Below are 23523 nucleotides of genomic sequence, written 5' to 3' on the forward strand. Positions count from 1 at the left end.
ACCTGTACATTTTCGTCTACTCTCCTAGCATTTTGTTAAGACTTGGCATGCACCTTCTTCCCATACCTACTATCAGAAATAGTCCTTCGTATGGTATAGTGATCTTCATGTCGAAAAACCATAACTCCCAACTGGAAGATCAAGGGAAGAGGTACGTTTAGTAGCGCTATAGAAATAATTAATAGTAGTAGCAGAAGTTGTACTGTAATCAAAATTCTAGACTCAATGAGGTGATCAAAATGTTCAAGATTCAGAAACGAGCAAAAATATCTCTAGGAGAAACTTTCAAACTTAGCCTCCTCTCTTTTCCCAAAACACTGAATCCGACCACCGATAGTCGCAGGGAAATTGGATCTATAGCACAAAAGGAGCATCACCACGCGAAGAATAAATAACTGGAGAAATGTTTATCAATTTTAGCGTCTCGTCTAAGTTTGCTTTGCTTTCACGCTGTTTACTTTAAACTAAGTGCTGCATAGATTAAAAAAAAAAAAAAATCAAGCACCAATCATTCCTCAGCTTAGCTTGTCTCCACTGACGGACTAAAATTGACTTGTCTGATGTAAACCTCGACGTCTGAGCGGAAGGATATCCAAAATGTTCGGCTTCACCTCCATCGACCTTCCTCTGCGCCGGTTGGAGAGCGCTGGGTCTTGTTGCCAGGCAACAAGGGCGCATGCTTCTACCCCTTCCACTATCTCCTCCCTTGCGTTCTAAGAAAACACGCCCATTTCTCTTTCTGCGTACTGTACTGTACTCCGAACGGCCGTGGCGCTTCTCTCGTTTCACGACTAGCGTCAGTTTACGTAACGTGTCGCTCTGTTCCCCCCCCTCCTCCTCTCCTCAGTCGGAGCAAGAGGAGGGGCCGGATCCGGAGTAGTGTTCCGTCGTCACGTCGGGAAAGGCAGCGGGACGGGCCGGAGCGGCAGAGACGAGTGGTTGCTCTCCCTCCTTCCCCCGCGGCTCGCCCTTCGCCCTTCGGAGTAGGGCCAGACGCCGTAGGTGAGTAACGGCCTGCAGCGCTCGCGCCGCTCTGCCCGTGTGTTTGTTTGTGTGTGTAAGGGGAGGCGGCCTGTGCGCGCGTGAGGGGTAGGATGCCGGAGAGGAGGGGGAGCCTAGTCAGGCGCTGCTGTTCCTGCTGTTAAAACCTCGCTGCCGCTGCCTATGTTGTGGTGTAGTTGTACTTGGCGGGGGTCCTGCTTTCAGGACAGTCGGCGCCGCAGCCACTGCAGCATAGGCCGGTCACTTGAGGGAGGGGGGAAGGATGGCCTTGCAGTGTCTGTACATGCCGTGCTCGTAGATACATGGCGCCCTTCAGCACTTCTTTCTTTCACCTTTCGCTGTGCCCTGGCTGTAATGCATGGCACTGAGGTTTGGTGACTCGATTTTCTTTTCTCTGATAAACCCGGTGTGGGTGGGAGAATGTCTCACTAAAGGTGGTCTTCGGGGTACACAGTTGAGGTCGAGGAAAACTGGCCCCCGATTCGCGCTCTCGCTCTTTGCCTTTCGGGGATTCCGGAGGGAGAGTTGTCGGCTTGTGACAGTGTTTAAGGTGTGGGGGTGCTGATCACAGATCGTTGAGGGCATTTACACTTTCTTTTCCCAAAGTATTGAGGCGCGTTAACTTTCAGTCTTGGACGCTGCTGATCTGTAGAGGAGGCCCTCTTGCCTGATCATTTTCCCGGGTCTTTGAAGCACGAGGGTGACGCAGACTTGCAGTGATGATAAAGGGCCAGTTGAATGTGGCCTTCCTCTTTAGGTGAAGGAGGAAGCAAATGTAGTGTGGCGAATAGCGGTTTTCGGTTTTGCAGCAGAGATGTAGGTTGTGTATTTAAATATGAGGAATGTGGTGAAGTTTGCATTTTTTTAGTGTTTTTAAAATCTAAACGTATAAAACCAATTGGAACATAGATGTTCTATACAACAGACCAATGTTCCTTCTGAAAGGGATGGGGTTTCTATCTTCCAACCCGATATGGTTTATGAAGTCAAGGGCAGGAATCGGATGGTGGGAGGAATGGCGCAAGGTAGGGCCGGAGTGGTCTTTTCATCTGCTTCTTCATTGACTTGGACAGGGTGTGCCCGCCCGCTTACTGTTCAGCTTATTCGAGTCATAATGAAGCGACTTGCTTTGAGGTACAGGCCGGGCTCACCGTGCAGTTTTAGCCCAGACCACCGAAGTCGCGAAAGCTGTGTCTTTTGTCACCCTCTTGCACTGGTTTCTCGTTTTCAATATCCGCTATTGTGTAAGGAAGGAGTATTTTTGTATTTATAGAAATGTCAGAAATGTACTCTTTTTAAAAATAAAAATGGGACTTTCCTTGTTGTGAACTTGGTCTTTTAGATTCTGTATTTTAATTTTTAAAGCATCTTAAGTCTTTTTGTAAAAAGCATGTTGAGGGCAACTCTTTTATATTGTAATTTTAGGTGTATGTTAGCAGTATACACACATGGGGGTAATTCTGTAATTTTTGCCCAGATTTGGGCGCTAAAATGCAGGTAGCTGATCATGAGTTCTATATTGGCATCTGGGTTCCCAAATTTCATTCTAGAATAGAGTATAAATTAGCATTTGTATACTGACATTTAGGTGCTATGATTTATGCCATGTAAAAGGCAGGTCTATATGTCAGTGTATACACAACTTATAAAATATTGAAATATAAAATTTCCATTCAGGCATTAATACTATAGAATTGAAGGGTGGCCAATGTAATGCCAATTTTTAAAAAGGGTTCCAGGGATGATCCAGGAAATTACAGACTGGTAAGCCTGACTTGGGTGCTAGGCAAAATAATGAACACTTGTTTTAAAGATTATCATTACTGAACACAAACATGGTTTAATGGGACAGAGTTAGCATAGGTTCAGCCAAGGGAAGTCTTGCCTTGCCAGTTTGCTTAATTTCTACAAAGGCGTGAATAGACACGAGATAAAGGTGAGCCAGTTGATGAGTGTACCTAGATTTTCAGAATGCTTTTGACAAAGTTCCTCATGAGAGACAACCTTCTGTTGTGAATTTGTAATTGGTTATCGGACAGAAAATAGAAGGTAGAGTTAAATGGCCATTTTTCTGATTAGGAACCAGTCCAAAAGCCAGTGACTTCCACAGGAATTCAATTTCTCCGTTCCCACAAGTTTTGTTGTTGTCCCCTGCCCTTGCTCCATTTCTGTAAGCTCTGTCTTAACTGCACAAGCCTTGAACACTTATGATTTTAAAGTGTTTGAGGTTTTTGCGGATGAGGATGGAGCTTGCAGGAATGGGTCAGGGAAAGGAAAAGAACTCGCCGGGACTGGAACATGAGTTTCCGTGAGGATCGTGAAAAATTTGTCCCAGTGTCATTCTCTACGGCAGGGTTCTGTACTGGGATTGGTGCTAATTTAACACTTAAAAATGATCTGGAAATTGGAACAACAAGTGAGGCAATTAAATTTGCAGATGCACAATTATTCAGAGTTATAAAAAAAAACACATGCCGTCTGTGAAAAATTGCAGAAGACTGGACCTCCAAATGACAGATGAAATTTAATGTGGACAAATGCAAAGTGTTGCACATTGGGAAGAATATTCCAAATCCTAGTTAACAGGTGCTAGGGTCCACCTTAGAAGTCAGCACCCAAGAAAGATACAGGTGTCATTGTAGACAATATGTTAAAATCTGCTGCCCAATGCGTGCCAAAAAGGAAACAGGATGCTAGGAATTATTAGGATAGTGATGATAAATAAGACCAAGAATACTGTAATGATTCTTTATTGCTCCATGGTTGAGTATTGTTGTCAGTTGTACAATCCCACTTTATTCCAGGATTAGTGGGTTAATTCTTTCTACCCGCCAGGACTTTGTAGGAAGCTTCATATTCCAGGGACTTGAACTCCTCCCCTCTCACCTCAGCACTGTCACCTCAGGAATCAGTTTTCCTTCCTACAAGCCAGGCTGTAGGAGCTTGTCTTTTCTGCTTGCGTTTATTTTCTTTAAAATTCAGACTTCTTGTTCCTGGTTTTCACCCTCTTGTGATGCAGAGGTTCCCTGTGGGGACAGCTCTTTCTGTGGGAGATAGCAGACCTTTTAGAAAAGTCTGCTTCTAGGGAGTTGGTTGCCTGTCGGTGCACCCTCTGGACAGCCTGCACTTCAGATCAGGGCTCAGGGACCATTCCCTTGGGAGCTTGTTTGCCACAGGTTTGTCTGTTAGTGGGTCGAGCACAGGCTGCGTGGCTCCGTGGAGACGGGATTGGGGCCAGACTGCATTCCTCTGCTAGGTGTCTGCACGGCGTGTCTGACGGTGGTTGAGATCTTGGCCGTGGATGTCCGGCCGGTGGGGCAGTATGAAAATTTGAAGACCGGCTTGCCTGCTTCCTAAGGCAGAAGATATACCTGTAAACTGTTTAAGCTCTCTCAGCAGTGATTTTTTTCCAGTCAGCACATGTCACAGTGAATACAGGCTGACAGCCTGAATCAGCAATTTTATTTTTTTTTTGGGGGGGGGGCTCTTGAAAAGGGGGTTTTGTGAGGTTATCTTGCTTGTCCTGTGTCCCGCAAGGGGGGCAGAATTTGCCTGGACCCTGTACCTTCGACCGCTGCAGTTTTTCTGGTCGCCATTACCTCTGTGAGACTTGTAACATAGTAACATAGTAGATGATAGCAGATAAAGACCCGAATGGTCCATCCAGTCTGCCCAACCTGATTCAATTAAAAAAATTTTTTTTAAAATTTTTTCTTCTTAGCTATTTCTGGGCAAGAATCCAAAGCTTTACCCGGTACTGTGCTTGGGTTCCAACTGCTGAAATCTCTGTTAAGACTTACTCCAGCCCATCTACACCCTCCCAGCCATTGAAGCCCTTCCCTGCCCATCCTCCACCAAACGGCCATACACAGACACTGACCGTGCAAGTCTGCCCAGTAACTGGCCTAATTCAATATTTAATATTATTTTCTGATTCTAAATCTTCTGTGTTCATCCCACGCTTCTTTGAACTCAGTCACAGTTTTACTCTCCGCCACCTCTCTCGGGAGCGCATTCCAGGCATCCACTACCCTCTCCGTAAAGTAGAATTTCCTAACATTGCCCCTGAATATACCACCCCTCAACCTCAAATTATGTCCTCTGGTTTTACCATTTTCCTTTCTCTGGAAAAGATTTTGTTCTACGTTAATACCCTTCAAGTATTTGAACGTCTGAATCATATCTCCCCTGTCTCTCCTTTCCTCTAGGGTATACATATTCAGGGCTTCCAGTCTCTCCTCATACGTCTTCTGGCGCAAGCCTCCTATCATTTTCGTCGCCCTCTGGACCGCCTCAAGTCTTCTTACATCTTTCGCCAGATACGGTCTCCAAAACTGAACACAATACTCCAAGTGGGGCCTCACCAATGACCTGAACAGGGGCATCAACACTTTCTTCCTTCTACTGACTACGCCTCTCTTTATACAGCCCAGCATCCTTCTGGCAGCAGCCACTGCCTTGTCACACTGTTTTTTCACCTTTAGATCTTCGGACACTATAATCCCAAGGTCCCTCTCCCCGTCCATGCATATCAGCTTCTCTCCTCCCAGCATATACGGTTCCTTCCTATTATTAATCCCCAAATGCATTACTCTGCATGTCTTTGCATTGAATTTTAGTTGCTAGGCATTAGACCATTCCTCTAACTTTTGCAGATCCTTTTTCATATTTTCCACTCCCTCTTCGGTGTCTACTCTGTTACAAATCTTGGTATCATCTGCAAAAAGGCACACTTTTCCTTCTAACCCTTCAGCAATGTCACTCACAAACATATTGAACAGGATTGGCCCCAGCACCGAACCCTGAGGGACTCCACTAGTCACCTTTCCTTCCTTCGAGCGACTTCCATTAACCACCACCCTCTGGCGTCTGTCCGACAGCCAGTTTCTGACCCAGTTCACCACTTTGGGTCCTAACTTCAGCCCTTCAAGTTTGTTCAACAGCCTCCTATGAGGAACTGTATCAAAGGCTATGCTGAAATCCAAGTAAATTACATCTAGCATATGTCCTCGATCCAGCTCTCTGGTCACCCAATCAAAAAATTCAATCAGGTTCGTTTGGCACGATTTACCTTTTGTAAAGCCATGTTGCCTCGGATCCTGTAACCCATTAGATTCAAGGAAGTACACTATCCTTTCTTTCAGCAACACTTCCATTATTTTTCCAACAACTGAAGTGAGGGCTCACCGGCCTGTAGTTTCCTGCTTCATCCCTGTGACCACTTTTATGAATAGGGACCACATCCGCTCTCCTCCAATCCCCAGGAATCACTCCTGTCTCCAGAGATTTGTTGAACAAGTCTTTAATAGGACTCGCCAGAACCTCTCGGAGCTCCCTTAGTATCCTGGGATGGATCCCGTCTGGTCCCATCGCTTTGTCCACCTTCAGTTTTTCAAGTTGCTCATAAACACCCTCCTCCGTGAACGGCGCAGAATCTACTCCATTTTCTCGTGTAACTTTGCCAGACAATCTCGGTCCTTCTCCAGGATTTTCTTCTGTGAACACAGAACAGAAGTATTTGTTTAGCACATTTGCTTTCTCCTCATCACTCTCCACAAATTTGTTCCCAGCATCTTTTAGCCTAGCAATTCCATTTTTTATCTTCCTCCTTTCGCTAATATATCTGAAAAAATTTTTATCTCCCTTTTTTACATTTTTAGCCATTTGTTCTTCCGCCTGTGCCTTCGCCAAACGTATCTCTCTCTTGGCTTCTTTCAGTTTCACCCTGTAGTCCTTTCTGCTCTCCTCGGATTTTTTTATATTTCATGAACGCCAACTCTTTCGCCTTTATTTTCTCAGCCACTAGGTTGGAGAACCATATCGGCTTCCTTTTTCTCTTGTTTTTATTGATTTTCTTCACATAAAGGTCCGTAGCCATTTTTATCGCTCCTTTCAGCTTAGACCACTGTCTTTCCACTTCTCTTATGTCCTCCCATCCTAACAGCTCTTTCTTCAGGTACTTTCCCATTGCATTAAAGTCCGTACGTTTGAAATCTAGGACTTTAAGTATCGTGCGGCCGCTCTCCACTTTAGCCGTTATATCAAACCAAACCGTTTGATGATCGCTACTTCCCAGGTGAGCACCCACTCGAACATTAGAGATACTCTCTCCATTTGTGATACTCTCTCCATTTGTGATACTCTCTCCATTTGTCTCGGAGAGATACTCTCTCCATTTGTGATACTCTCTTCATTTGTCTCGGAACTCCAGGCTCTTATCTTGTAGAGAGCCTTTCTTGAGGATCTCGAAGACAGGGATCTCTCTCCGCTTGGTTCCTTTCTTTCTTCTGTAGGTGGTGTCTGCCTTGCATATTGATCAGGAAGTGTGTTTGCCTGTTTTTCAGCCTATGGGTTGTAAGTCACAGTTCCGCATTTTGTGGAAATTGGATGTCCGAAGAGTTCTTTTAAGTTATCTGGAGGTCACTCTGAGTTTCACCTTGGACCATTTTTTTGTGCTGACTCATTCTTCTAAGTGGGGCGCTGCGGCTTCCAAGGCCACTATTTCTAGGTGGATATATAAGGCAATTTCGTCAGCCTACTTTCTTGCGGTAAACAGTCTCCTGTATCTGTTAAGGTGCATTCCACTAGAAGCATGGCCTCCTCATAAGTCGAGGCTAAGGAGATTTCCCCTGAGGAGATCTATAGGGCAGCTACTTGGTCCACTCTGCATATGTTTGCCAAATTCTACAGAATGGATGTGTTGGCTAGACAGGACTCTGCCTTTGGGTCCTCTGTCCTGAGAGTCGATGCAATCAGCCCATCTTAGCTTTTTGGGACTGCTTTTGTACATCCCACTTGTCTAGAATGTCTCACCTGTTGCACTGAAAAAAGAGATTATGTACTTAACCTGGTAAGCTCTTTTCCAGTATAATAGGTGAGACATTCTAGACTCCCATCCTGTCCTTCATGCACCTACTCACTGTCTTAGTCTGTTTATGCTTCTACAAGTTGATTCTTGGATGTCAAGTCAGCCCGTGGGCTGGGAAGAATCTGTATATCGTATTTTTCACTCCATAAGACGCACCTGACCATAAGATGCACGCTAGATTTAGAGGAGGAAAACAAGAAAAAAAACATTATCCCAGGACAAGCAGGCAGGTATTCTCACTAGTGGGTGATGTCATCCGACAGAGCCCCGATACGGACGTCTCACAAGCATACTTGCTTGAAGAAACTTCAGAAGTTTCAAGATGCTCGTGCCGCGCATGCGCGAGTGCCTTCCCGCCCAATGCACCGGGCGTGTCTCCTCAGTTCTTTTCTTTCCGCGGAGCTGAGAAGTTTTGCTTCAACTCTCTGCGCTGAGTGAACCCTTGTTCTTGCCTTCTAGTGCTCGTGGTTTTGAGCTTTTTTCTCTTATCGTGTGTTCTATTCTGTCGTTTTATTGTTTTTTAAAAAAAAAATTTTCTGTAGATTCAACCGGGTCAGCCGCGTGACTGAGGCCCCGCAGTTTTGATCTAGCGGCGGAGCTTTTTTGGCCTATGTCCCGGCCTATTACCGGTTTTAAAAAGTGTATCAAGTGCCAGCGCGCGATTTTGTTGACGGACCCGCATCGACGCTGTTTACAGTGTCTTGGGCCTCAACATCTTCCGAAATCGTGTCGGCCTTGTTCCATTCTAACAGCACTTGCTTTCAAGCGTCGCTGTTTCCTGTGGGAGTCGATGTTCGCTATGGAGGCTTCCAAGGAACCTTCGGCTTCGACCGGCGCTTCGCCTTCGACATCGGTATCTACTCCTGCTACATCGGGTCTTTTGAAGCCGGCCTCCTTCGTTCCGGTTTCAACTCCGCCTCCTGCCCCGGTGCCTGCTTCGGTCTCCTCAGGTCAGGTAACTCCGCAGACCGTTCCCCCGGTGGTTCTTAAGGTGCCTAAGGCTTCTAAGGCCAAGCACTTGGCCACCCGGGACTGCGAAGACCGTGCAGGGGTCCCACTTCGGATGCGGCTCCCCCCTTATCGGCTTCGATGCGGTCGCTCATGGAAGCCCACTTCCTCGAGCTCATGACTACCATGGGGCCCAAGTGGCTTGCCACAATCCAGCATGGGCATGCGGAACCTCCTCGTGGGGTCGAGCCGCCTCCTCCCCCTCCGCCTCACCGCTTGCTCTCATTGCTAGGCGAGGAAGCTCGGCATTTGGCTGCAAGTTCATCGAGGCGTGCTTCGATTAGTGAGATGCCGCCTCTGGAACCCATCCTCGCCTCGGACAGAGACAATTGGGATTTGCCTCTGGGGAGCCGAAGCCCTGTGCGTCGTAAGGAGGATTTCTTCAGGAGCCCCTTGCCTGCCAAGTCGTCTCCCGACCCGTGGCATGGCATGCTGCTCGAGAGGCGTCGACCCACCCTCCTCTTCGCTCTATGGCCTCCAGCCGCATCTACTCGTTGGAGGCCTCTGGGGAGCCATCTTCGCATCGTCGTTCCAGGTCTCCTTCGAGGAGGAGTGGGGGGCACCGCTCCAGACATTCTTCGAGGCATTCATCCAGACATTCTACTGTCGCCTCAGAAGAAGCTTCCTCGTATGGTGTATTCATCTTCGGATGTCTTGCCTCCTCTGGGCCCGGAGTTCGAGGATACCATCAGATCGTTCTCTCCTTGTAGATCCCATGTCTCCTTGGATCAGGAGGCTTCGACTTCATCCAGTCCGTCTCAGCGTCCTGTGTTGGCGGACCAGCTGTCTTTTTCCTCTTTTCTGCGGCAGATAGCAGATGATCTCGACATTACCTTGGACTCGGGTTCCCGCTACTCCAAGGAGTACCGGGCTATCTCCATCTCATTGTTGGTGTGTGGAGTGCCTGGGTGCAGAGCACCGCGCTGAGTCGTGTCCCCATTGTGCGACTTTGCAACCGCAGGCTCTTTGTCGGAGAGTAGCCAAGATTCTCCAACTCTGTGGCCCCATGGATCCTGGGGACAGGCCTCGAAATCCCCATCGGCCTCGAAGGTGCCAGCCTCGGCTACTCCTGCTACCCAGGACTCGGGTAAGTCTCCTCTTTCCTCCTCAGGTGTGCTGGCAAAGAAGCCTACCTCAAAGTCTCATATCAGCGCCGCCTCGTCAGTGTCTTCGAGACATCACTCTAAGCGTGCCTCCTCATGTAGGGAATACAACCAAGTCTCCAACCTATTGACAACAACCCCAGACTACAAGATGTTCAGAAAGGAAATAAAAACTATACTCTTTAAGAAATCCCTTAATAAAGCTTAATACCATGATAAAGCTTAACCCCCCTCTTACCATCCCCTCCCTAACCCCAGATCCTACTTTTCCCTCTCTTGGAAACCTTCTCTGATCTAACGTTGTAACCCTTCTTCCATAACTCTTTTTGTAATCCGCTTTGAACCGAAAGGTAATGGCGGAATAGAAATCTGTAATGTAATACTCTTCCTCGAGGTCGCCCCCGAAGGAGCGCACTGCTGCACCTCCAACCCACTTACCTTTGGTATCGGTGCCTATGTTCGAGGACATGCTTAAGGCTATTATTACCACACAGTTTTCCTCGGTGGTAAGCCAACTAGTCCTGACTTTGACGCCCTTGACCTCTGTCTCGACCCAGTCGCGGTCTGACCAGCCTGAGCATCCTCTCGTCTCTCGATGCCTTATCCGTAAGACCCGTTGGGTTTCCTCGAGTGAGTCTTCCTCCCCTGAGTTACCGGTGACTTTTCGGGGGTCCAGGCCGGGGGCTAAGTTTTCCCCCACTACTGCAGCGAGGCTTGCCTCTTCTAAAAAGCCCCGGTCTTCCCCGCCCTGTCGGGGCAGGTCTCCGACCTCGAGACCGTCCAGACACACACTTGTCCTCGAATTGGACTCTAGTGTCCCCCATCGAGGCGGTTGTTGGCTTCTCAAGGGCCTGCTTCGAAGCCAGTTGGAGATTTTTCTTATACCCCGTCTTCTCCGAGGCTCCCCCAGCGATTCCTTCGGACTCTGGGGTCTTCCCCGGTCCATCTAGCATGGGGCCGTTCCTCGACGCCCCCTACACACCTTAGTCGAACCTCTTCGGTCTCCCGTTCACGGGACTCTGAGGCTCCGGCTTACTAGTCCAGGGAAGTTTCTCCTTTCTCGGCTGCACCCCGATCTCAGTCAGAGTCTCCTCCGGAGGATGAATCATCTTCTTGGACCTCCTCCTTTTCTCGTTTCATCTCTGACATGGGCGGAGCTCTGAACTTGGATCTTCAGTCCGACTCCCGCTTTACCCAGGAATACCTGGCGGAATTGGGAGTTGACAATACGCCTCGTGAGGCACTTCGCCTTCCGGTGCATCAGGTTCTCTGGCAGACTTTTCTGAACCTGGAGACACCGTATGCTGTCACGGCTATTCCCTCCAAGTTGGAGTCCCATTACCGGACTATCCCAGTTAAAGGGTTTGAAAGTGCACAGCTTTCCCACCAATCCTTGGTGGTTGAGTCTTCCTTGAAGAAATCAAACCCTTCGAAGGTTTACACGGCTGTCCCCCCGGGCAGGGAGGGCCACACGATGGACAAATTTGGTCACCGCCTTTATCAGAATTCAATGATGGCGAACCGTGTCCTTAATTACAATTTCTTCTTCACGTCCTACCTCCGGTTCTGTATAGATGCCCTCTGCTCGTTCCGGGAGGTTGTTCCAGAGCCTCGGTGTCAGGAGTTTTGTCTCTTCAAGGAGACCCTCTCCCAACTCTGCCTGTATATGTTTCAGGCCTCTTACGACGCCTTTGAATTGTCCTCGAGAGTTACAGCCTTTGCGATCGCCATGCGTCGCCTCGCTTGGCTTCGGATTGTGGACATAGATTTGAATATGCAGGATCGCCTTGCCAATCTCCCGTGTGTGGATCATGAGCTCTTCGATGATTCCATCGAGGCAGCCACAAAGCGCCTCTCGGACCACGAGCGTTCCTTTGCATCTCTGGTGAAATTTAAGCCGAAGGCTCCTCCGGCTCGCCAATATAAAATTCCTCTCTGGAGGTACCCGCAAAAATCCACTCCTGCTTTTTCTAGGCCTCCTGCGAAACGGCCCCTGCAGCAGCAGCCACGTCAACCTAAGACTCAGCCGCCGGCCCCAGCGAAGACCGGGCCGTCCTTTTGACAATTCCAGTCCGAGCCTTCGGGCTCCCTTTCTGGAGCCTTCCCCATCGGGGGTCGTCACCATCATTTCTATATCCAGTGGGAGAGTCTTACCACGGACAATTGGGTACTGTCTATCATCCGGGAGGGGTACTCGCTCTACTTCAGTCGCGTACCCCCGGACATGCTTCCAAAAGAGTTTCATTCTGCTCAGTCTTGGCTTCCTCTCTTTCTGCAGGAAGCTCGGGCCCTTCTTCGCCTTCGGGCGGTCGAGGAGGTTCCCATGGAACAGTGGAACTCTGGATTTTATTCCCGGTACTTTCTGATACCCAAGAAGTCAGGGGATCTGCATCCGATCCTGGACCTCTGTGCTCTGAACAAGTTTCTGGTCCGGGAACGTTTCAGAATGCTCACCCTTCCCACGTTATATCCCCTCTTGGACGAGGGGGACTGGCTGTGCTCCCTAGACCTCAAGGAGGCGTACACGCACATTCCAATACACCAGGCCTCTCGCCAGTATCTGAGATTCCGGGTGGGGGATCTCCATCTCCAGTATCGTGTTCTTCCCTTCGGCCTTGCGGCCTCTCCAAGGGTTTTCACGAAATGTCTGGTTGTGGTAGCTGCGGCCCTGTGCCTCTGCGGTCTGCAGGTGTTTCCCTACCTCGACGACTGGTTAATCAAAGCGTCCTCTCGCGACGAATTCCTGCGAGCGACAAATCAAGCCATCGTGCTCCTTCAGAGTCTCGGCTTCGGGGTGAACTTTCCCAAGTCTCACCTCAGCCCATCCCAGTCTCTCGAGTTCATCGGAGCGGTCCTGGACACAGTTCGTCTCCGCTTCTTCTTGCTTTGGCCTCGTCAGGAGGCCCTTATCCGTTTGTGCCGAGTGGTGACTCATCTGCACTCGGCACCGGTTCGGCTCATAATGGTCCTCCTAGGTCACATGGCCTCCACGGTTCATGTGACTCCTTTTGCCAGACTTCACCTCCGTATTCCTCAATGGACTCTGGCATCCCAATGGACCCAGGATCGGGATCCTCTCACTCTAGGTGATAACGGCCAGCAGCGTGACGGATTTTAAGAAAAAATGGGATACTCACGTGGGATCTTTAAGGGAGTAAATTCAGGGGGGGGGGGGATACTTGGAATGGGCAGACTTGGTGGGCTATAGCCCTTTTCTGCCGCTTTTTTCTATGTTTCTATGATGCATTTTCGTGACTCCTTCGTTCAGGAGGTCTCTCCATTGGTAGATGCTCTCTTCCAATCTTTCCAGAGGTTTTCTGTTTCATGCTCCTTCTCCGCAGAAGGTCCTCATGACGGACTCATCGACCTATGCTTGGGGGCTAATCTGGACGGTCTGCGCACCCAGGGTCTTTGGTCCCGTGCTGATCGCCTTTGTCACATCAATCTTCTGGAGCTTCGAGTGATCTTCCTCGCTCTGAAAGCCTTTTGTCACCTGCTTCATGACCGAGTGGTGCTAGTTCGCACAGACAACCAGGTCGCCATGCATTATGTCAACAAACAAGGGGGCACGGGGTCCAGGGCCCTGTGCCAGGAGGCGATGTGGCTCTGGGACTGGGCTATCCGCCGCAATATATTCATCCGAGCTGTATACATTGAGGGCCAGCGGAACTGTCTGGCAGACAAGTTGAGTCGTCTTCTGCAGCCTCACGAGTGATCTCTCCACTCTGTAATCCTGGGTCAGGTGTTTGCTCCTTGGGGGACTCCGGACATCGATCTGTTCGCATCCCCCCCACAATCACAAGTTGCCCTGCTTCAGCTCCAGGGTTTACACCCCTCTCAGTATCGAGGCGGATGCCTTTCTGCTGGATTGGACGAACAAGTTCCTGTATGCGTTCCCTCCATTCCCTCTGATTATGAAGACTCTCGTCAAGCTCAAGTCCACGAGTGCCACCATGATTCTGATAGCCCTGCGGTGGCCCCGACAGCCGTGGTTCTCCCTTCTGTTGCAACTCAGTGCCAGGGAGCCTCTTCCTCTGCCTATCTTTCCTTCTCTGCTTACACAGAGTCGGGGTTCTCTGCTTCATCCTAACCTCCAGTCTCTGCACTTAACAGCTTGGTTCCTCGAGACTTAATACACTCGTTCCAGTTCTCCCAGTCTGTGCTGGATGTCCTGGAGGCGTGTAGAAAGGAGTCCACTCGCCAATGTTACCATCAGAAGTGGACCCGCTTTTCTTCCTGGTGTGCTACTCGACAGCTGGAGCCTCTGTCTGCCTCCTTGTCTGCTGTCCTGGATTATCTATTGCACTTGTCTGCCGCTAGCCTCAAGTCCTCTTTAGTTCGAGTCCATCTTAGTGCCATTGCTGCTTTTCATCGACCAATTAACGGGAAGCCTATCTCTGTTCATCCTGTGGTTTCCCGCTTCATGAAAGGTCTTTTCCACGTTCATCCACCCCTTAGACCTCCTCCGGTGGTTTGAGATCTTAACATGGTCCTTGCTCAATTGATGAAACCCCTGTTCGAGCCGCTAGCACGGGCTCACTTGAAGTATCTTACTTGGAAAGTTGTGTTTCTTATTGCTCTCACTTCTGCCCGTCGGGTCAGTGAGCTTCAAGCCTTTATGGCGGACCCACCTTTCACTGTCTTCCATCTTGATAAGGTGGTTCTCCGCACCTATCCTAAGTTCTTGCCTAAGATTGTTTCTGATTTTCACATCAACCAATCCATTGTTCTTCTTGTGTTTTTTCCGAAGCCCCATTCTCACCCTACATTCACTTGATTGTAAGCGTGCGCTGGCCTTCTACTTGAAGCACACCACTCCTCATCGTTCTGCTCCCCAACTGTTCCTCTCTTTCGATCCCAATCGCTTGGGTCGCTGTGTTTCTAACGGACCATTTCTAACTGGTTGGCCGCCTGTATTTCTTTCTGTTACACTCAGGCTGGTCTCTCCCTGCCGGGTTGAGTTACAGGCCACAGGATCCGAGCGATGGCGGTGTCTGTTGCTTTCCTCCGCTAGACTCCCATCGAGGAAATCTGTAAGGCTGACATTTGGTCCTCGGTTCATACTTTCACCTTGCATTACTGTCTGGATACTTTCTCCAGGCGGGATGGCCATTTTGGCCAATCCGTTTTGCAAAATCTGTTCTCCTAAATTGCCAACTCTCCCTCCATCCCATTCTAGTTAGCTTGGAGGTCACCCACATGTGAGAATATGCTGCCTGCTTGTCCTGGGATAAAGCACAGTTACTTACCGTAACAGGTGTTATCCCAGGACAAGCAGGCAGGTATTCTCACTAGTGGGTGATGTCATCCGACAGAGCCCCGATGTGGACGTCTCACAAGCATACTTGCTTGAAGAAACTTCAGAAGTTTTGAGATGCCCGCACCACGCATGCGCGAGTGCCTTCCTGCCTGATGCACCGGGCGTGTCTCCTCAGTTCTTTTCTTTCCGCGGAGCTGAGAAGTTTTGCTTCAATTCTCTGCGCTGAGTGAACCCATGTTCTTGCCTTCTACTGCCGCGGTTTTGAGTTATTTTGCTCTTTATCGTGTGTTTTATTCAGTCGTTTATTATTTAAAAAAAAAAAAAAAAAAATTTCTTACGGAAATTCGACCGGGTCGGCCGCGTGGCTGAGGCCCCGCTCCTTTGATCTCGTGGCGGAGCTTTTTCGGCCTATGTCCCGGCCGATTAACCGGTTTTAAAAAGTGCAGCAAGTGCCAGCGCGCAATTTCGTTGACGGACCCGCATCGACGCTGCCTGCAGTGTCTTGGTCCAGATCATCTTCCGAAATCGTGCCGGCCTTGTTCCACTCTAACAGCACGTGCTTTTAAGCGTCGCTGTTTCCTGTGGGAGACGATGTTCAAGATGGAAGCTGCTAAAGAACCTTCGGCTTTGACTTCGGCTGGCGCTTCGCCAGTGCCTGCGAAGGCGTCTTCGACTCCTGCTGCATCGGGTCTCTTTAAGCCGGCCTCCTTCGTCCCGACTTCGACCCCGCCTCCTGCTGCGGTGCCTCCTTCGGTCTCCTCAGATCAGGTACCTCCTCAGACCATCCCCCCGGTGGTTATCAAAGTGCCGAAAGCTTCTAAGGCTAAGCACTTGACCACTCGGGACCGCGAAGACCGTATAGGAGGTCCCACTTCGAGTGCGGCTCCCCCCTTGGCGGCTTCGCTGCGGTCAATCATGGAGGCTCAATTCATTGATATCATGACCACCATGGGGCCCAAGTGGCTTGCCACGATCCAGAGTGGGCAAGCAGTCCCCCCTCGGTGGGGGGGCCAGCCGCCTCCTCCTCCCCCTCTCCGCTCGCTCGGGGAGGAGGAGCGGCGCTCGGCGGCCAGTTCATCGAGGCGTGCTTCGTTTAGTGACATGCCGCCTCTGGAACCCATCCCCCTTCAGGGCGAAGAAATTTGGGATGTGCCTTCGGGTAGTCGAAGCCCTTAGCATCGTCAGGAGGAATTCTTCCGCATTCCCTATCAAGCATGGAATGCGGCTCGAGAGGCATCGGGCCATCCTCCTCTTCGCTCTACGGCCTCCAGCCCCATCTACTCCTTGGAGGCCTCTGGGGAACCGTCTAAGCATCGCCGGTCCAGATCTCCTTCGAGACACAGGGAGGGGCATCGTTCCAGGCATTCTTCGAGGCATTCCTCTAGGCATTCTACAGTCTCGCCTCAAAAGAAACTTCCTCGTGTGGGGTATTCATCTTCGGATATCTCCCCTCCTCCGGGCCCAGAGTACGAGGATACCTATGGCTCTTTCTCGCCCTGTCGATCCCAAGTCTCCTTGGATCCAGAGGCCTCGACTTCATCCAGCCCGTCCCGCAGACCTGTGTTGGCGGACCAATTGTCTTTTTCGTCTTTTCTCAGGCAGATGGCGGATGATCTCGACATCACCTTGGACTCCGGTTCTCGATACTCCAAGGAATACCTGGATACCATGCATCTGCCTCATCCTCCTGCCGAGTCTCTTCGCCTGCCTCTGCACAAGCTCCTCGACCAAATCTTCATGCGATGTTTTGAAACAACGTACTCTATTCCTGCCGTTCCTGGCAAACTGGATGCCAGGTACCGCACGGTGCATCATAAGGGGTTTGAGGGCTCCCAGCTCTCCCATCAGTCCCTGTTGGTCGAGTCCTCCCTCAAAAGATCTCATCAGTCCCAGGTGTATGCCTCGGTGCCACCGGGCAGAGAGGGCTGGACCATGGATAAGTTCGGGAGGCGCATCTACCAGAACTCGATGATGGCATCCAGAGTTCTCAATTACACTTTCCATTTTGCCACTTATTTGGAGTTCTTCCTGCCTGTGCTTTGGAAGTTTACACCTTACATTGAATCTCAGGCTCGTTTTGAATTTGAGGAGGTGGTCGCCTCGCTGTCCCAGCTGCGCCTTCAACTGATGCAATCCTCCTATGATGCCTTCGAACTCTCGGCACGGGCTGCTGCCTGTTCCGTGGCCATGCGTCGTTTAGCCTGGCTTCGAACCATTGACATGGACCCGAACCTCCAGGACAGGCTTGCCAATGTCCCCTGTGCGGTGCGGATTTGTTTGATGAATCTATTGAGACCGTGACGAAGAAGCTGTCGGACCATGAAAAATCTTTCCAGTCCATCCTTCGTCCCAAGCCTAAGCCTGCTCAGTCTCGTCCCTCTCGACCTCCCTTGATCTATCAGCGGCGTTACACTCCCAGGCAGGCTCCTGCTGCGAGACAACCAGCGAAGAGACAAACCCCGCAGAAGTCTCAGCAAAAACCTCAGCCTTCTGCTGTACCCAAGGCTCCTCAGCCTTTTTGACTCTCTGATAGGGAGCATAACCAACTCCGTTCTGCTTACCCCTGTCTTTCCGATTGGGGGTTGCCTCCATCATTTTTATCATCGATGGACGACCATAACAACCGACCTTTGGGTCCTTACAATCATCAGAGAAGGATACTCTCTTCAGTTCTCTCGGGTCCCTCCGGACCATCCTCCAAGAGAGTATCCTTCCAACTTGACCCAGACCGCCCTTCTTCAGGAAGCGCAGGCCTTGCTCCGGCTTCGGGCCGTCGAGCCGGTCCCTGTGGACCAACACAACCGGGGGTTTTACTCCCGGTACTTTCTTGTTCCGAAGAAGACGGGCGACCTGCATCCGATTCTGGACCTCCGGGTGCTCAACAAGTTCCTGGTCAAGGAGAGATTTCTCATGCTGACCCTAGCGTCTCTCTACCCCCTCCTCGAGCAGAACAACTGGTTATGCTCTCTGGATCTAAAAGAGGCCTACACTCACATTCCCATTCATCCGGCCTCTCGCAAATTCCTCAGATTTCGGGTGGGACATCTGCATCTGCAGTATCGAGTGCTTCCATTCGGCCTGTCCTCGTCTCCCAGAGTCTTCACAAAATGCCTGGTTGTGGTGGCCGCTGCACTCCGGAACCTTGGTCTTCAGGTGTTTCCCTACCTCGAAGACTGGCTCATCAAAGTTGCCTTGGCTCCAGGGGTCATCTCGGCGACCCAACAGACTATCTGGTTCCTGCAGAGTCTGGGATTCAAAATCAACTTCCCCAAATCTCATCTGCAACCGACCCAGTCTCTCCCCTTCATCGGGGCAGTTCTCGATACTATTCAACTCAGAGCATTCCTTCCTCCTCAACATCTGGATGCTCTGCTTCGTCTCTGCCAGTCGGTGTCTTCTCGCCAGTCCATCTCAGCGAGACATATGATGGTTCTCCTGGGCCACATGGACTCTACAGTTCATGTGACTCCTTTTGCCAGACTTCACCTCAGAATTTCTCAGTGGACCCTGGCATCTCAGTGGACACAAGTGTCAGATCCTCTGTCTCGTCACATCATTGTCACTCCTGCTCTTCAGCAGTCTCTACATTGGTGGATGATCTCTACAAATCTATCCAGAGGTTTGCTGTTTCACTCCCCTCCCCACCAGAAGGTTCTCACGACCGATTCCTCGACCTATGCATGGGGGGCTCATCTGGACGGTCTTCGCACTCAAGGCTTCTGGACCAGTGCGGACCGGCTGTGCCATATCAATCTGTTGGAACTCAGGGCGATTTTCTACGCTCTTCAGGCTTTCCAACATCTGCTTCACGACATGGTGGTCCTCATTCGCACGGACAATCAGGTCGCCATGTATTATGTCAACAAGCAGGGGGGCACGGGATCGGCCTCCCTCTGTCAGGAAGCTCTCAGAGTCTGGGATTGGGCGATTCGCCACAACACCTTCCTCAAAGCTGTCTCAGGGGAAGGACAATGCCTTGGCAGACAACTTAAGTCGTCTCCTCCAACCTCACGAATGGACTCTCCATTCCAGGCCCCTTCATCAAATCTTCTCTCAGATAGACCTCAGATAGACACCTCAGATAGACCTCTTTGCGGCTCCCCACAACTTCAAACTGCCTCAATTCTGCTCCAGGATCTACACTCCTCATTGCCTCGAGGCAGATGCATTTCTTCTGGACTGGAGGAATCTCTTTCTATATGCATTTCCTCCGTTTCCTCTCATTCAAAAGACTCTGGTCAAGTTGAAATCCGACCATGCCACCATGATTCTGATAGCTCCTCGGTGGCCCAGACAGCCTTGGTACTCCCTTCTACTTCAACTCAGCAGCAGGGAGCCATTCCTTTTCCCAGTGTTTCCTTCACTGCTTACTCAGCATCAAGGGTCTCTGCTCCATCCCAACCTGCAGTCTCTCCACCTGACAGCTTGGTTCCTCTCAACGTAACCCTTCACCAGTTTTCCAAAGCGGTGAGGGATGTTTTGGAAGCTTCCAGGAAGCCTGCTACTAGACAATGCTACTCCCAAAAGTGGACTTGATTTTCTTCCTGGTGTGTTTCTAATTGTAAGGAGCCTCAGCGAGCCTCCCTATCTTCTGTATTGGACTATCTTCTACACCTGTCTCAGTCTGGCCTCAAGTCTACTTCCATACGAGTCTACCTGAGTGCTATTGCGGCTTTCCATCAGCCTCTGCAAGGGAAACCTCTCTCTGCTCATCCTGTGGTTTCCAAATTTATGAAAGGACTTTTCCATGTCAATCCTCCTCTCAAACCTCCTCCAGTGGTTTGGGACCTCAATGTTGTCCTTTCTCAACTTATGAAGCCTCCTTTTGAGCCTCTCAACAAGGCTCCACTGAAGTTTCTCACTTGGAAAGTGGTTTTTCTGGTTGCCCTCGCTTCTGCCCGCAGAGTCAGTGAGCTTCAGGCCTTGGTGGCGGATCCTCCTTTCACAGTATTCCATCATGACAAGGTGGTCATCCGCACTCATCCGAAATTCCTGCCTAAAGTGGTCTCTGAATTTCATCTCAACCAATCCATAGTTCTTCCTGTGTTTTTTCCAAAGCCTCATTATCATCCTGGAGAATCAGCTCTTCACACTCTGGACTGTAAACGTGCTTTGGCTTTCTACCTGGATCGCACCAAACCACACAGAACTGCTCCTCAACTTTTCGTCTCCTTTGATCCGAACAAGTTGGGACGACCTGTCTCGAAGTGTACCATCTCCAACTGGATGGCGGCTTGCTTTTCTTTCTGCTATGCCCAGGCTGGATTACCCCTTCCCTGTAAGGTCACAGCCCATAAGGTCAGAGCAATGGCGGCCTCTGTAGCCTTCCTCAGATCGACACTGATTGAGGAGATTTGTAAGGCTGCCACTTGGTCCTCGGTTCATACATTTACCTCTCACTATTGTCTGGATGCTTTCTCCAGACGGGATGGACAGTTTGGCCAAACAGTATTACAAAATTTATTCTCCTAAGTTGCCAACTCTCCCACCATCCCATTGAGGTTAGCTTGGAGGTCACCCACTAGTGAGAATACCTGCCTGCTTGTCCTGGGATAAAGCAATGTTACTTACCGTAACAGTTGTTATCCAGGGACAGCAGGTAGCTATTCTCACGTCCCACCCCCTCCCCTGGGTTGGCTTCTCTGCTAGCTACCTGAACTGAGGAGACACGCCTGGTGCATCGGGCGGGAAGGCACTCGCACATGCGCGGTGCGGGCATCTCGAAACTTCTGAAGTTTCTTCAAGCAAGTATGCTTGTGAGACGTCCGCATCGGGGCTCTGTCAGATGACATCACCCACTAGTGAGAATAGCTGCCTGCTGTCCCTGGATAACAACTGTTACGGTAAGTAACATTGCTTTATCCAGGGACAGCAGGCAGATGTTCTCGCGACCCACCCACCTCCCCATGGTTGGCTTGCTTCTTTGCTTGCTATCTGAACTGAGGACACGCTGAGGAGATGCATGCCCTAGGCAGGGCGGGAGGGACACACGTGCATGCGCGGACCAATCGCAAGCCTAAGGTCTTCGAGCAAGTCTGCTTGCGAAAACGTCCACCAGGGGGCTCCGTAGGTGACATCATCCATATATGAGAATATCTGCCTGTTGTCCCTGGATAACACCTGTTACGGTAAGTAACTGCTTTTGGGGCTTCAGTTCTCGTAGGGGTGGTGTTTGCTTCTCTCCCTATTTGAGGATTGCTTTGCTACATCCCACTAGTCTCTGAATTCATCTGCTGGTGCTAAGGAAGGAAAAATGGTCTCACCTGATGATTTTCTTTCCTTTAGATGCAGCAGATGAATCCAGGGTCCCACCCTGTTGTAATTAGTACTGTATTGTCCTCGACTGAGGTTTTATACTTTTCCATTTGCTATCAGTGTTCTATATAATGTTTGTGTTTTTCTTTAAGAGTTTACTACATTTTGGCTGTTATGGAGTATGGGAAAAGAGTTTTTGCTGTTTAGATTTGTGATGAGCAATACTGATTGACCAGGGGCTTTCCATCCAATAGGAGAGTTCAGTGCAGTACTCTATCTCCACCTGCTGGTAGATGGACAGAACAAACAAAACTTCTACGGCGTTATCCGCTTGGTACCAAGCCATCACTGTTTTTCCACATTTTTTTTTGCCATCGTATTTTACATCTAGGATCCCTGAGGAAGGCATGTAATGCCGAAATATGGCCCTTGTTAGGTCCTCCCAAGACAGATATGGACTGTTTTTTAGGATTCTTTGAAGGAATAAAACGTTTGTCAAAAACATTGTCTTTCACAGTTTTGTTTGTTGTTTGGACTGTTCTCTTCTTCTATGGAAATTGGGTTTTCTTCTGTTGCGGTAGATGGACAGAACCCACTAGTGTCTGGATTTTATCAGTTATGTCTAAAGGAAAGAAAATTATCAGGTGAGACATAAACTTTTCTTTCTGATTTCAACATTTTTTGCATGAAAAATCGATGAAGCACTGGAGTCTTCTCTGTAAATCTAGTGTCGATAGTATTGTGCTATTTATAGGTTCTTGTTAAAATACCTTCTCAGAACACAAAGTATGTGACATGTAAATTAAGCACATTTGTTGCTTTCTGTAATTGCTAAAGTTTAGATTTAACAAATCATAAATAGCATGAAAAACCTAATGATAAAAAGTAACCTATAGAGCAAGAGTTGCTAAAGTCCAGCAAGTGAAAGTGGCAGGTAGAAGAACAGATTCAGCAGGACATTGGCCTATCTGCCTATGCTGCTTTTGATAACCCAAGCATTCTTAGAACTTGCATATTTTGCTCTACAACCAGAAAGCAGAGAAGCATGGAGGTGGATAACACAACTGCTCATCTTAGAATTTGTGACAATCTTGTAATCTTTATGAAAGTCAGAGCTTGATTACAGAGGGAGGTTAGTGTTCATTTAGTAGCATGGTACTTCAACAGAAAAATTTCATTCTTTTTTTAATGTAATTTAGTATTCTTCTTTGAATGACACTAGTTGTTGTTTTTTTGCAGGAATACTCTTCAGTAAATGATTGTCGCAGATTGAGGATGCTGATATTTGCTGTTTTTTTTAGAAGTGAACACTTTAATGTGCTGCGATGGTTCTGCAGCTGCAGTTAGCATTGCCTAGCAATCATTTCTTTGGTAAGTGATGTTGGTACTACTCAGACATTCACATTCAAGTCAATAGTGCTTTATCAGCTGAAAATACTTAGGGCTACCAATTTTGCTTCATTTCTGAGGAGAAATAAATGTTCTTGAAATCTTCTCTTACCATCAAATATAATTCTGAATTTGTGTTAAATTGCTACCTTGCCTCATTCTAAACCCCATCATTGCACCTTTTTTTGTGATTTGCCTGTCACCTTAAATTTTCATCTATTCCGGCTATGTGTTTCCACTTTTGTAATTTTCTGGTCAACATAAATATCTGGAAATAATTACTGGAATTTTTTCCTCATATTAGGAAGATGCCCAGTCTGACACAAAGAAATATCAAACTTGAATCCATAGAAGCTAATTTGCATAACTTCTGGCATAGTTAAGAATTTTGCCTTGGTGTATATCAGGGGTGCCCAATGCGTCGATCACGATCGACCAGTAGCTCAGAAAGGCAACGTGAGTCGATCGCAGAGCCCATCCCGGGCTCTGTGATAGACTCGTGTTGCCGTCCCGATCTACCGGGCCTATCAGCCTTCCTCTCCCCGACGTCAAAGACGCCGACGCCGGGCATTAGGCTGTTTTTGTCATTTCGCAGGGGGGGGGGCATGGCGGCGGCAGCAACAGCAACAGCCTGAAAA

At 49.2% G+C, this 23523-nt stretch overlaps 1 protein-coding gene across 4 annotated transcripts in view; it reads left to right on the plus strand.

Annotated features, from left to right (window-relative positions):
• Positions 1-702: 702 nt before the first annotated feature.
• Positions 703-23523, plus strand: part of KIAA0232 (KIAA0232 ortholog) — a 238094-nt gene continuing 215273 nt past the window's right edge. For 2 of the 4 annotated variants that reach the window (XM_033949813.1, XM_033949804.1), the window contains exons 1-2: positions 704-1002; positions 22736-22867. The gene's annotated coding sequence lies outside the window, so the exon portion shown is untranslated. Of the gene's footprint in view, positions 1003-22735; positions 22868-23523 lie in introns of all 4 variants that reach the window. The other 2 variants (XM_033949832.1, XM_033949822.1) reach the window with 2 other exon arrangements.

Source organism: Geotrypetes seraphini, chromosome 1, assembly GCF_902459505.1.
Source record: "Geotrypetes seraphini chromosome 1, aGeoSer1.1, whole genome shotgun sequence".
NCBI lineage: Eukaryota > Metazoa > Chordata > Amphibia > Gymnophiona > Dermophiidae > Geotrypetes > Geotrypetes seraphini.